Source organism: Amblyomma mixtum, chromosome 3 (assembly GCF_055824585.1).
Source record: "Amblyomma mixtum isolate Tamu chromosome 3, ASM5582458v1, whole genome shotgun sequence".
Lineage (NCBI taxonomy): Eukaryota > Metazoa > Arthropoda > Arachnida > Ixodida > Ixodidae > Amblyomma > Amblyomma mixtum.
Window position 1 is genome coordinate 75227965 of NC_143014.1, and position 15487 is coordinate 75243451.

Here is a 15487-nt window from a genome sequence, read left to right on the forward strand (position 1 = left end):
AACTACTGCTGCTAGTGAATCAGCAGTGGTAAATTGTCGCTTCTCGGAGTGAATGAAAGCACCGCAGACGAAAGTGCCAGGGGCGTTTTCCGTTTCCTCGAGCAACTGTACGCACTTTTTTAGGCCCCGCCCTAATGCGACATGTCGCAAAAGGCGACACCGGCAGAATACCACCTCTAGTCACCGGTCCACATTCATACTTATTCTGTTCAACCCTAATGCGCACGCTCATCAAAGTGCGCGCCCCGTCCGCGTTCCGGGTGCAGGGAGTGAGAAAGGGGCCCATGGCAGAAAACCCTCGCCGTCAACGCAACTGCGCACTACGAAGTTAAAGCCCCGGCAAATGTGTCTGTAATATTGTCACGGAACTTACCATGCGCTGCTACAAAAGCTCCTCAACTCCAGGGGCTGCACTGTAAAAAAATTTGCTCAAGTTTACGTAGAAACCTGGAGGCAATGCGTTGCCGAGCACTTTCCGCAATTCATAAACGGACACTTTGAGAAACACGGCAAGTCCTTAAAAAGGACTCAGTACGTACATCAACCGTAAAAAGAAATTAGTTTACGTATTCCTACGTTTAACTCTTTCGGACCCTTCTCTGTATACTCATACATAAGCCAACGTAAAAAAATTTGTTTACGTATTCTTATGTTTAACCTCTCTTCGACCTTTTTCCGTGTACTCAAGTGTTGCGGCTTGTCGCCAATGGCTTGAACAAAACTTTAAGGCCAGACGACCATACTGGCAAGCCCTCTGAAGTAATACTGACACTGCTGATGCATGGTGCGGCCAGAATGATGGCGTGGAGTGTTAAGTTGAATATAAGCTGTCAACTGCATCCAGATTCCTAATTTGTGTAACTGATCAACGTGTCTTGACTCACGTTCAATCATGTACAATAGCAGTCCAGGTGGAGAAGAAATGAAGTACTATTACACACAAGCTCTTCCTTTATGCATGTTGTGCATTGCGTACATACAAAGCATGTGGCTTAGAATGAAAGAAGAGTGTTTGGGTGAGTAAAGGCACATACGTTTTATTTTCATGACAAATTGCATACATTGTACTTCTGCATATTGCTGTCAGATTCATCTGAAAAGCATAAGAAAGACTTCACTTAGCAAACACAATCAAACTATTCACTATTGACCAACTGGCTTTTGTAGGGTCTTGCAAAAATATTTAATGAGAACCAAACCATTACATTTCATTGACCAAATTCATTTTTTCTTTACAGGAAAGAAACTAAAATCCACAGGACCAGGAAAAAACACACAATGCGCTTACCTGGACAACACTGTGTGCATGAATGCCCTGAGCTGCCGAAAAGAAGGTAGCTCAGGTTGGGTGCCAAAAACAATTCAATGCAGATACCTTCTTGCTGTCCATAGTACTCACTGCAAACCTTAGTGAGCAAGGAACCATGGCAACATCTTAGTATGGCCGAAAACTTGCCCACAAGCAATGTGCAAGTGCACTTCCCAAAATCTTATGCTCGCTCACAGCTTCAATTATCTCAGCACGGGCAAGAAAATGTACAGATCTCCGATTTCGAATGAAAATGCAGTCATAAATACCGGTCACTGCCCATTGAGATATTCCAATAAGTGTGCAGTACGCCTTACAAGGAGCGTATCCTCATGCTTTCAGAATGGGCTCTTTGCAGGAATCTAACCAAATGCTGTTGCCATGTGGATCTTATCGAAATGACCCAAAAAGATGAAGTGTCCTCATGTGTCTGGTGCAAAAAAGGGCTAAAACATGAGTCTTTCTGCTTCTTCATCAGCTGTGAAATGTTATTCCTGCTTCTTTGCACAGCCTCAAAGTCTCTTCTTGTCTTTTTCAAAACCGTTCTATATCAGCAAAACTTCTCCCTCAAAAACATTTAGCACCCATGAAGAAGCAGAAATACCCATGTCTTAGGCATTTTTTCACAAAATACATAAGGAAGGCTCGCCTTTCTGGGCCATTATTTCGAAAAGGTCCATGTGGCAACAAACTTTGGGACATTTTCTGCAAAGAGCACTATAAGTTCTGAAGCCTGAGAATTCATTCCTCATGAGATGCCTGTCGATATGACAGGATACCTCAATCATCTGTTACTGGGGTCTGTGAGTGCACTGGCACTAAAATCAAGGATGTGTACCTTTCCTCGCCACGTGCTGCAACAATGCATGTTGTGAGCAAACGCATTAAAGGTATCAAAGGACTGTGCTTCCAGCTTGCTTGTGGAGGGAAGCGCAAGAGTCTGGCCATGCTCAGCTGTAACCTTTGCTGCTTGTTCATTGAGTTCTGCAGTGAGTACTAGGGACAGAAACAAGGCACCTGAATCAGCTCGTCTTTGACACCTATCCTGCGTGACCTTCTTCTCATGCAACATAGCAGCGAACTCCATAAGGTCCTTCATGCACATGGTGTCATTCGAGTCAGTGTGTTGCATCAGCTATTTCTTCCCGGTCGTGTGGTTTGCGCTATTTTCTAGAAATTCTTTAACAAATTACCACTTAATCCTCCACTTCCTGAAGACAAAGTGCTCGACAGGGCAGTTCCACATGTTGTGCAGCAACCTATCTATTTTCTCATACGTCAGAGGCACTTAGCTATCAAGCAGTGCTTACTGTATTCAGCAGTGAAGTGTACATGCGAGATATCATTATTTCCAAGTTCTCGCAGTGGCATCTCATGCAAGAATATCGAAATTCTCTTCAATTTGTGCTGATATTTTTAAGGATACGCACTCTTATTAGGTGAAAAATAAAAGCTGGTCACATACTAAACAGCAGAAGCAGAGCACCAAGGTACTCACCAATTGCTTGAAGAGCTGTCTGCCAGTTCTCGTGCTATCCCAAATATGGGTACCAAATTGGGTACTTTTGAGTGCACTCCTGTCAATGTCTTCATCACGTCAAGCCACTCCAGCATTTCAGTCGAACGATTTCCCTCTAAAAAAAAAGGAGTTTGTTTTGTTAGACTGGTCATATTTAATTTTACTTTGCACTAGGTACATGGCATTTTACTGCCCTAGACTAAACAATACCAATCATGAATCACATTTTGAATTTTGTCATATATGATCACAAAATTTGGTGTATGCGATACATTCTTATAAATTCTGATCAAAATAAAGCTGACATAGTTATCATTTCTAGAAATGTGGTATCAAGGAAGGAGGCTAACCAGATAACCTGCATGAATGTTTTTAGATGGATGCAAGAGTCGGCACTCTAGCATACAAAATGTAAAGGGTCATCCACTCTTACTGCGAACACATGGCCGCTCTTTTCAGACAGCCACTGCAAGTGACACAGCCGCTCATCGCAGCAGTGTGGCGCTGGAGAAGGAGCTGAATGTGGTGTTTCGCCTCATCTGCCACTTCGTTTCGATGGCCTTCCAATGAGCCTTTCAAAGAGCACAGCCATGCGCTCGCGTGTTTGCACGAAGAGTGGACGACCCTGTACAATATGGCAGGTTTCATCTTCTAACATGTAACTTCATGCTCCAATCACGATCTAATTATGCAAAAAAATTTTCGACCTTCCATTCTGTATAAAGGAAAAAATCCTATGGGCTCTGTTCACAAGCCTCTGCAAGTACACGCGAACTGTGCACGTTTTGCATTCAGTTTTGATAGCTTTGCTCTCTATATGACGTCTTGTAGTATAAAACAAAAAAATGAAATTAATTTTTCATATTGCCTGAGCTACTGAGGAGGTACAGAATATAAATGCAAAATGCCTTTTGTCCCTGCATAAAATTGTTAATACAGATATAGCTGTGCTTAACTGAAAGAACTATTGTGCAGAACTAGGCTATTTGGCATTAATTCGCTGAAGCCAGAAAATGTGTGTAAAATATAGAAAGTCCTAGTTCTTTCTCGTTCTTGTGTTCATTTTTGCTACTCGTTTCAACAAACCAAGGCTGAAAAAGCATTAAAAGAGGGCCATGCAAAATAGTATAAGTGCAGCAATTCATACGCCTTTATAATGTGGCCATATATCATTATGTTATAGCCAGAGTACCATATCTATTCACCATGCTGGAGCACTGAAAAAAGGTGAAAGAAGTACTAAACGAAGGTTTGCTAATCCCCTAAGCACGTTGCAGAAAAAATGAGGCTGGGTATGATGTCTCACCTCTGTAGAAATCCAAGTCATGACATTTGCTTCCCCCATGATGAAGGCTCAGCACATAATAAGGCGACAGAAGGTTTGTCATTTCCAAGAAAAGTATCCATAAATACTGCTTCCTGCTCATAAGACAGAGCGGCACTCATTGTAGATTCTACCTGCAATGCAAAAAGCAAAGTTTGTTTGAGTGGACTAAACTAGAAAAAAAAGCATAAAATATCTATGCCCAAATGTCTGAACTGAAAGAAATTGAGGGTATTGTAATAGTGAATATGTTAATATATCGCATGCAAGATATGCATGATATTCAACTCAGCTACCATTGGCTTAGCTACTATCTTGTACATTATTATCACAAAAATAGTGATATAGTACTATCAGCATTAGTAGTAGCAGTGAAGATTTCATGGAAATAAAGGAAGGGACTTAGTGTTGGCTGTCATTTTCACAGCAGGCACCGGACCAATAGCTAGTGCAAAGGAAACAGGAGAAATGGCCGAAGAGAGGACCAGGAGGAAGGCAGTAGCATAGCAGGACATAGGATACAATAGGAAGGCAAGGCTTGCATAAAGCAAAATTAAGACATTAGTAAAGATGTACAAGACCAACCACATCACTGTACAGAGTGGAAGACCTTCATTAACTATATTTAGCTCACAATGTGCTCTCATATATCCTTGTAGTAAAATTGGTAATTAATACCATAACTCAAGGAGTGAAACCAATACAGTGGTGAAGGGCAGTCAATTAGCCATGGGCGTGATGCTTGTGCCTTCCTAGCAGGAGACAGATTGACGATTCAGTTGAATATCAGGTCTCAGATACTAATAGTTCAATATTAGCAGCTGCACATTGTTTCACGCACCCTTCTAAAACATATGTGCAGCATTTTTCACAAGACAGTGCATGCTTCAGTTGGGGTACCTGCTGGGAGAGTAGTGTACAGTCAGGCTGGAATGAAATATGAGCCACGCGGATGAACAAGACAAATTATTTTGCCTGTGTGCTTTCAACTGCAGTATACAGCTAGCCTAATTCATGTTTCAGGGTAAAGAATCTACTGAAGTACTCATTTACAAGCCTTTTCTAAATGAATATCCCGCTGTAAAGTAGAAAAGTACGACATATATGTGTTTGCATTTCATTCCGCCCTGACTGTACATGCAGAACATGTCTGTAATAAGTATTATTATCAGTGATGGCTGTTGCTTCGAACACTAAGCAGATAAGTGAAACCTCCAAGCTCTCCTTGTAGACAAGAGTCTATGCAGACAAGATGCTAAACACGCTTTGAAGTATGTAGATTTGATATTCAGCATGGCAAATACTGCTACATTAATAGCGAGCACTTCAGGTCAATACACGGTGCCTTTGAAACTTCTTGCCTAAAATTTGCTCGCGAAAATGCAAAACGCATGCAAAAGTGCAATCTGCAGGCACAACAATTGATGCTGTGCAAGCAACAAGAAAAAAAAAATGAAGGCAATGCTGTGATACTCTTTCAGTCATTCAAGTGTAAAAATGATAATGCATGCTGGTTGATGTTGCTACTTAACAATGAAAAATAGCGGCTACTGCTCACTTACAACAAACGCTTTCTCTGAGCAAACAATGAAATAAGCAATGCTAGTCATGCAGCCTTTAAGCATTTGACAGCCTTTAAGCATTTGGAATGCAAGCCTCCCCGCCAGTGCAGCGACACAAATACACGGAGGTTCGAATGCCAAGGATATGAGTTAATTTACCACGTCGTCATTATAACGTAAACGATTCACACGCGCTCTGCACCAGGCCGCCAGTCAACGCCAACTCTTTGATCACGTACTGCCTTGATGCGGTACATGATAGGTTGCACCGAGTGTGCGACGCTACCAAAAAACACGAGCAAGCAGTGTATCCAAGTGAGCGCAAAGCAGATGTAGCCAAGCACATGGAGCAGCCGATGAGCAACCTAGATTATGAAAACGGGCGCACTAAGGCGCGCGTGAAATGGAAAGGAGCGCGAAAGGCGCGCACGCCAAAGGTCCCTCCTGAAAACAATACAGCACGGCGATAATCCAGGCGACGCTGGCTGAAGCAGGCAGAAGCTCGAGCTGGCACGCTAAGGTGCGCGCGGAGCACAGCACGGACAAAATCCGACGACGCAGAAGAGTGCGCTGAGAACATGTCGAGAAGAGAGAAGAACCGCGGCAGAGGCATGGGGAGGGAGGCAAGCGCTTCGAGGGACGTACCGCCATGGCCGACGTTGTGTCGGGCACCGCACACCCGTCAGGAAGAAGAGCCACTCGGGCCACTACAGGAGCTGCGGTGAAACGTTGTCGGCGTAAGACGCGCGCAAAAACAGTTGAGGGTTACTCTGGTTGCGCGTAGAACGAAGACTGGAACGACGAGAGTGGCGCAATGGCTGGCGTACGCCTGCGTGGACCACAACGGCCAAAATGAACCACCGTTACCACCGTCCACCGCCAGCCAAACGTGCTTGGCTTAGCTTGGCTTGTTCAAAGAACGCGACAGTCGACAATAAGGAGGAAGTCGCATGGCACGGTCAACCTTGGAATGCAGGGGAAGGCATTCACGCCGAGGTGGAGAGGAGGATGCCTTCTCCCGAACGGCGCGGCGTGCCCCCTGCTCTCTGGTAGGAAAGGTTCCTTTTCACAATGGGCTCATTCCTCCCTTTCTGCTGCCTCTACCCCTGCGAAAAAAAGAAAGCTTTACCCAAGGAGAAGCAGAACGGAACTGGACGCGCACCCTCCAAAGCAGTAGCATGTAACTACTGCGAGACGCCTCAAAGAGCAGTTGTAGTGAGCAATTCTCTGCGTACTGCTTTCTTGTTTTCCAATGCGTTAATTAAATCAGTTTGTTAAAGTTTAGTCGTATTTATAATTGACCTAAAGCGAACGAAACATCTTTGCGTTACGAAAAAAAAAAGGTCGTTTTTCGAAGGTTGCTGGAAGCGGCTGCAAAATAAAGTTTTCTCTCTCTGTGGAAGCTGCTGCACTCTGCTCGGTAATCTACGCCACGCATTAGGGCATTCCGTAGTAAGTACTAAATGAACGCGAGATTCGTGTGGGCTAGTGACAACGCTTTTGCATACCTGGGACCTGGAATGTCGATTACGCAAGAACACCGAGCTGTGCGCGCTTGAGACAGCACCTGTCTTCGCAGCGAAAGGTGAAATATGACTCCGGCACGACAAATTGTTTGATGCAGAGCAGTAAAGTTACACTTACCTTTCACACATCGGTCTTCCGTGCGTCAAAGCGTACTTGCGCCACTGCGTCCACAAGAACGCAAATTGTCGTTGAAAAGAGAAGCAAAGTCGAGCCGCCACCACAGCAGCGCACTCAGTGGCGTAGGGGTATAAAGGTGACCCCAAGGCACCTACCGAGTTCAAAGCGAGTATCTCTAAAATTTCGGGGGAGGAGGAGGGAGTAGGATGAAAGGTGTATGAGCACCAGCACAACTTGCTTGGCTGCGCACATGCCCCTGGCCTCCCCCATTTCGTTCCCAGAGATCGCAAATGTAGCAGACATGAAATTTTTTTTCAGCACCAATTTTTCAAAGAAAGGGTGCTGCGTAAGCCCATTTTCACATCAGCTGTCAGACCGTAACGCTTGGCACCCCTTGGAAATGTGGCACCGTGCAAAAAAAGGCTGTCAGTTAACAAAAATGCTTCAAGTTGTAATTATCGATTTCAGAGGCAATATTGCATATGCAAAATAGAATTGAAATTGAATTGAATGTGTTGTAACCCAAACACCACTTTTCAAAAGTCTTAGTAGATGCTACGGCCTGGAGTATTTCGGCTCTGTGGGCAGCCCTGAACCGAAGCTAATATTAAAAAAGCGCGCCAGTGACTTCTCTCCGCTCATTTGCAGCATTTGACAAATGCTCTAAAAAAAGAATTTAACAGCAATGTCATTAACGTTTGACCAAAACAAAAACGTAACGCTGTTGTGATGGTTCCCGTATTAGCTGGGACGGCTCAGGGGCCCACTGAAACAGTGAGACAGATATTTCCCCCTTTCCAATAACAAATTATTATTGATCATGCAGGCATGAAAGTAAGCAGCGGCGTCAAATCATGACAACCTTTGCTCTTTTTCTGTTGTCGTTAATTAAGTTATTAATGCGTTTGGCGGTAACACAATGCCGAAGGAGTCAACCGCTGTGTAGTGTTAAGCTTTGCTGCCTAACAGAATGTTCAAGTTTTCTTCCCTGCAACGTCTACGGGTGAATAATGACGACTCCTCCGTTATTGAACTGAAGTACGGTCTCCTCCTCCGTGTTTTCTAAAAATGCAAATGGTCCTTTTTTTCCACGTAGTAAGTCTCCGTAAAGTCACGGACTTTTTTTACAGTGTGGATTACGCTCGGCCGGCGGCCCTGCGGGCAACAAGCCACGTCCACGGCGTCTTCCCTCCAAAGGCGTCCGGAGCGAGCGATAGGCGCGTGTCCCCGCTCTTCCTTCACCACGTCTTCCACCACCCATGCCACGCAACGTCTTCTTTTCCAGTGCGCTATAGCAATAAAGGCCGCCACTCTCAGATTTCGGTGATCCTTGTGTGAAGCTTGCGTGACCTAAAATGAAATAAAATAAAATAACATTCTTCATGACCAGGAGCAGGTTTGGAACACGCGGCGGCGCTTACAGATGAGCTTTGTTGATACACCATTGGCACACAACGCCATCGCCACTTTCCTGCTTCGACACCTTATGAGTTACACTGATGTAATATTTTACGTACATGAACTATGTACAGACATCAGGAACACAGCGGCAAACCTATATTATGCGTAACAAGACACACCTATAAGCAACCAAGCACGAGACAAGAGGCAATGCAGAGCCCATAACTGACTCATCATAATACGACACACCTAAGGAATAAAGCACTAGAAAAAAAAGGCAATGACGATCACAGCACTAACAATGAGCGCCACTCTGTTCCGAAAATATGGTCCGGGCATGCACTTATTTTAGGCGCACAATGATTCTACTGAAGGGGTCTTTAGCAGAAACAACTGATTCAAAATATCACCCCATCCAGAGGCTGTGTAATCCAATTAAAAAGAAAAAGTCTAAGGTTTTACTAAAACGAGCTTTTGGGCAAGTTGGTCACTTTGTTTCCACAAAACTGCAGCGTAAAAAATAACGGGCAGCGTTTGTCCGTGTCGTAGGTGTTTCTTCCTTCCTGGTCTTCGTTTTTTACGCTGCAGTTATGTGGAAGAAAGAGTCTAAGGGTTTATCTACAAATAGCAGTGCAGTTAGGTATCGTACTGAATGTGGTGTCTAATTAAATCTTTTTCACATGGTCCATTGCATGATATCTCAGAAGAGTATTTGCATCTTTGCAATTGAGGAAACAATGCTCAATCGTTTCAGGAGCACCACATTGGCGGCATTTTGTGGTAGACACAAAAATGCCCTTCTTCTCTGACCATGTTTTAATAGGTAATATCTCGGTGTGTAGTTTATAGCAAAATTTCTTTGTAGACGAGGAGAAGGGCCTTTTTTATTCTTTTGAGTACGTCATGTCCCGGTAAACAAAAATACACTGAGATGTACATAGGCGGAGGGAAGAGCATACAAATTAAATCCTTGTCCAACCGTTTCTTTAACACAGAAAACGGGAACTCAGTAGAAAAATGAACAAGTAGGAAGTGAACAGACAAATGCATTAAAACCCATAGACATCGACGATCAGAAACATTAAAGGATACAATGAGGCTCGGTAAAACATGAACCAAATTTACTTGCATGAATGCAAGCACTCTTGGGATTTAATGTACTGAGAAAAAAACATGAAATGTTGGTTGGATTATGGGGTTTAACGTCCCAAAGCGACTAAGGCTATGAGAGACGCCGTAGTGGAGGGCTCCGGAAATTTCGACGAAAGTCTATCGGACATACAGATGGAGTAAAACAAGGTCACTAGAAGGGGCCGAAAAGGTTAACAGGACTCATAGATTCAACGTAAGAAATGACACACAAAGGACCCGAAAACTCCATAAAAAAGCTGAATATAAATTCTTCTGCAATGAATAATTTCGAGCGCACAATAAAGGTTAGTGGCGAGAAAAAAGATTACATGCGGTCACCCTGCCAAAAATCGAGACTATGCGGGACGAAACTCAGAGCATAACGCTGAAGAGTTAGAATGCGGTCTTTCCAGTCATATGCGCTATGCTTATAGTCACTCACAGGGACGGCAAGGGTGGCCATACGGGTCCATTGTATGCCGGCATACTGAGACTCTTGTGAATTGGAATGAACCCACGTCGGACCTCCTCGCCAGTTTTACTGCTGAATGATTGCGCAACAATGGCGCGCCATTGTGTAGAGACCGCGCGTTGACCGCCTTCTAACTGACGTCAGTCGAAGCCGCACTCCTCCAGAAGCACCACTGCGAACGCCACAGCAGACGCCATTTCTCCTCCCGGACTCCGCCATATGGGCGATCGGCTGGAAAGAAACGCAGCGTTGCTAGCCACAAGATCTCGCACAAACTTCACAAATGTTCATGAGCACATTCCAACAATTTTCCGACTTCTCATAGCGTGCGCCTGCCACCATCCAAGTTAAGGCTCTCACAGATTTGTCCACGTCGACCGTGGCACTAAGCAGCGACGGCAACGTTTCAACTCGCCTGCGGATCAAGGAGCTGCTGTGGGCTCGGCTACTTACCTCCTGGGAGCCTAACGCGGTTTTTGTAGTCGCAGTATGTCATCTGCGAGGCCCATCGGGCGGCTGGAAAGCTATCAGAACACGCCAGTGCCAAAAGGGCGTATTAAGCCGCGTTCAGAGACCAGCTGGACGTTCGTACGGTGGCAGCACATCTTGACTTAGCGAGTGCAGTGCCATGGCGAATGTCTGGTTGGCAACGATCCGGCATAGTTAAAGCTGATAGAAGAGAGTCCTGTTGTGCTAGATGACACATAACACAACGATTACGTTCGAGAGAGGGTTCGGAAACATCACTCGGTGTGCAGCGGCTGGCAACAGTTGCCGCGTACATAGGCATTGCAACGCACCTAGACCAAATTGTGAACTCTTTTTATGCGAAGCATACTACTTTAGCTACCACTTCAGCCCATCACCGTGGTTATGCGCCTCCAAATCACGCTATACATGACGTCACACCACGTGACACGATGACGTCACGACAGTAGAGAAACGGGGGCCCACCTCGCGCCGTCGCTGTGGTTGTGCGCCTCCAAATGACGTGATACATGACGTCAAACCACGTGACACGATGACGTCACGACAGTGGAGAAACGGGGGCCCACCTCGCGCCGTCGCTGTGGTTGTGCGTTTCCAAATCACGTGATACATGACGTCACACCACGTGACGCGATGACGTCACGACAGTGGAGAAACGGGGGCCCACCTCGCGCCGTCGCTGTGGTTGTGCGCCTCCAAATTACGCGACACGATGATGCTTCGCATTCTCCAGGCTTAACCAAGTTAAGCCTCAGCCTTTTTTTTTTGAAGATGAATTTGTACATTAGACGCCAGCCCGCGAAATCCATCTGAAGCTGCCTTCATAGCAAGATGAAAGGTTTACTGCCGCATCTGAAACTGGCTGTAAAAGTGACCACCCTGAGGCAGTACCAACTGCATATATCTTTCCCCCAAAGTCTGGAGTCAGTACGTGATCACTGTCAGTCAAGTTTCCTTTTAATGCCATGACTAACACCTCTAGACCTGTTCTCGAACTAGCCGTGTCCTACGCCACGGCTGCCCTATCCGGGCAAATTTCCAAGCCTGATCTAAGCCTACTCGAACTCGTCCGCCCAAGTTTGTTTCCCTATCCTGGACTCACGCTGCAGGATATCATCAGTTCGAGTTCATTGTGTAATTTACGGTACTCTCCTTCTCCCATAACGGTACCTTTAGCTCGCTCTCCGTAGTGCTCTGTCCTGGTCAATTACTTTCTAGCTTTCTGTTACACTCTAAATTTCAGCCCAGTGGCTGAATTCTGGGAGGATGTGAACTCAGAACCTTCGTTATTTGTGAAGAGAGTGAAAAAACTCGAGGGCAGGAATAGAAATTGAAAGGTGGAGAGCTGGAAAGCTGAAGATAAAATGCCCGTTACTAGAAACAGAAGAAGATCATATATAGGCAAATGTATTTTAGTAAACAGAGTGTAAGGAATATAAAAAGCATAAGTAGAACACTTTTGAACAATATACATTATACAAAATCAAAATATTGTAACGCGGCGGTCTCTGGTCAGCCTGGTTGCGTCCACAGCTTGTAATTCGTTTTGCCGCGTTCATATTGTCAGTGGACAACGAAGAAGACATTTGCTGGGCTCGTGCACGGAGCGCGAAGAGAACGAAGTGTGATCTGTGCGCCGTTGGCCGGCAGTGGTTCGACTGAGCTGCTGTCAGCATCAGCATCCCTCAGTGACTACTCCTTGGGTGCGTACAATTTCGTAACAATGTAATCTGTTACAACCACTGCTTCCCGCGTAATGGATATAGACTATATGTAACAATGCAATCTGTTACAACCACTGCTTCCCGCGTAATGGATATAGACTATAGCCAGTGTACTACGACGCCGTTGGATTTTGAAGATGCAGTTGATTGCCAGCCTCTGCCTTGCTGGTGCCGCGGCCGCCAACGAATTCCTCTTCAAGAACTGCCCTTGTTTCAGTTTCTCAAGAAAAAGACTGAGGAACATCCTGGGTTCGTGAATCGTCATGCAGCGACCGGCATCGGCAGAGGACGACCTCCCAATGGCGTCTCGCATTCCATGCAGGATGGCTTGTCTGACAGTGATGATGACGTTGTCGATGCCTACTGGCACCGTCAAAGACCACTTCGTGCGCCCACCTTCAACATGGCCTCAGACTTCTTGGACTGTGACGAGCCCATGCCGCATTAGAAGAGCCAGCCAATCCAGAGCCTGTCGTCGCACCTATGCCCAAAAGGGGCATTGCCAACTCCTGGAAGCCGCCCAGAGAGCAAGGCGTTCCGGCAGGCCACTCCTGGTGGACACAGGGGGAACCTTTTGCTCACTCGTCGAACCGATCACATCGGCCTCCACCACCGCCGAGGAAGGGCCTCTTCATCAAGCCCCCTGCAGCATCTTCTGGCGAAAGCATCCAGAGGGTGGAGCTGATGCAGGCGGCCCTGGCCACCACCCCCAAACGGGGATCGTTCAACGCGAGCAGTTTCAGTCATGACCACGACCTGGGCTCGTGGGTCGCCTCCCTGTCCCAGCCACGGCCCCACGATCCCGACGACTACGACGATGAGCTGACTGACGACGACGAGGACAAGGGTCGGCAGCGCGTGCCCATTGCAGAGACTTGGCTGACGACTTGGTCTGCACATCTTCGTCGGACACTACTGAGGAGCTGACGGATGATGAGGATGAGGACTCGACCGACAAGGCCGTCACCATCACTGAGCAGACAGAGGGCAGTGACTCGGCCTCTGACTGCCTCTTCGTTTGCACCGGCCCTGACGAAGTGCGTGGGCAGGGCCATCATCCAGGCCCAGAGCAGTTGGATTAGCCAGTGTATGCCCTTACAAAAATTTTTAGTAACATTCTTTAGAAAGTCTTTCGACAATTGTTAATAGAACCTATCAACATTGAACAGAAAGTCTTTTGAACGTCTTTATACATTGTAGTAACAACCTATCAACCGTCTTCTAACAATTGGTCACCGATATCCAAAAGACTCAAGTACATAGAAAGTCTTTATACTTCCTATGATCCCCTTATCGACAGTTTCTACACTTCCTATTGACCCCTTACCGATCATGTCTGCCAACACCCTATCAACGGTCTTCCGACAATTGGCCACCGTTATCCATAAGACTCAAGTACATAGAAAGTCTTTACACTTCTTATCAACCACATACCGACAATGTGTACCAACACCCTATCAACGACCTTCCGACAATTGGCCACCGTTATTCAAAAGACTCAAGCCCGAAGACAGTATAATTCCTACTACACAGTACAACACTTTTACCAACGTAGTGTTATCACTTCAAAATCATTTTGTGAACACTGTATCCTGGACTGCTTAAAGAATAATAGAAGCAAAATGCAAATTATTATATTTATTGAGCACAAGTGTACATACGCGCTAGAAGATATGCATGATGCATCAAAATATTTTATGGAGAACAATAGAGGAACAGAATATTGGCTTCGGCACAGTTCCCCTCAGTTCCCTCTTAGTAACAATGACTGACACATAGAAATTGAAAAACATAACAGGTTTTAATTCACGATGTTTCGGCTAGAGGGCCAGCCTTTTTCGAGTATAGTACAGCATTCAAAATAAAAGCTGTGTGCTTGAAATGCTGTAGTACACTTGAAAACGGCTGGCCCTCCGACCAAAACGTCGTGAATTAAATACCGTTAGGTTTTTCTTACATATATACGAGGTGTTTCAGGGAAGACTAAGTAATTTTCAAAAAACAGGTATTTTGAGTTGAATATATGGCTTTTTCAGCATAGTATTGCCAGTGTTGGAAGGCACCAGAAAACTGGTGAATCGTCTTACCTAGTAAGCTGGTTAACTAATTTTTCTTAATGAACCTTTTAACTATCAGAGTTAGGCGTCTAGTTGATATTAGAGATTTGTAGCAGTTACATGAACTGGAGGGGTTCCTCTCCCTGTGTGCTTTCAAAAGCGCATGTATTTTCGCACGATGCAGCCAAATTTTGTCGAGCCACAGCGGCGAAAGTAATCATGTTTCGTACATTCTAAAAACTGATATGGCTACTACTAACGACTGGCTAAAAGTCTCTAACTGCAACCAGTTGCAAACCTGTGTTAGTTAAAAAGTTAATTATCAGAAATTAGTTAACCAGCTTACTAAATACACCTCACCAGCTTTCTGGTGTCTGCTAACACTGGTAATAGTATGCAGCAAAAGCCATATTTTTGACAACTATTTATTCTTCCCTGAAACACCTGGTGGATATAAATACTGCTCACTTTCCAGTACAACACAGAAATTAAAAAATTTCTTCTGCAACATGAAGGTTCCATGAGCCACATAACAAACCCGTGGAAAAGAACTCTGCATGCATACACACACACCTCTGCAAAACAGCTAAAAAATCCCACACAGTGAAACAATGCTTACACTGTCTTAAGACCAACATTAAAGGCTGCAAACACTAGCGAATTAAAAGTCAAACAGATGCCAAATGTCCCCATGGATGTAGATATTAAGCTATGAGCTGATTTTAATAAAAATGCATCAGCACAGAAATGCTTAAGCGACTTTGTTGGTGCACTATCCTGACACTTGTCCTCAATATCAGGCAGCCTGCTTGTTGTTCATCATCATCATCAGCCTGCCTATGCCCACTGCAGGGC

The 15487-nt window shown here is 45.2% G+C and overlaps 1 long non-coding RNA gene and 1 pseudogene across 1 annotated transcript; one reads left to right on the forward strand and one right to left on the reverse strand.

The window, feature by feature from the left end:
* Positions 1-1022: 1022 nt before the first annotated feature.
* Positions 1023-6593, reverse strand: LOC149350622 (uncharacterized). The gene is made up of 4 exons (XR_016290396.1): positions 6360-6593; positions 4135-4286; positions 2808-2943; positions 1023-1093 (listed from the first exon to the last, which is right to left on the reverse strand). It is a non-coding gene; the product is annotated as an uncharacterized LOC149350622 (long non-coding RNA).
* A 6465-nt stretch (positions 6594-13058) lies between these two features.
* LOC149350623 (uncharacterized) lies at positions 13059-13657 on the forward strand (annotated as a pseudogene).
* Positions 13658-15487: the final 1830 nt, after the last annotated feature.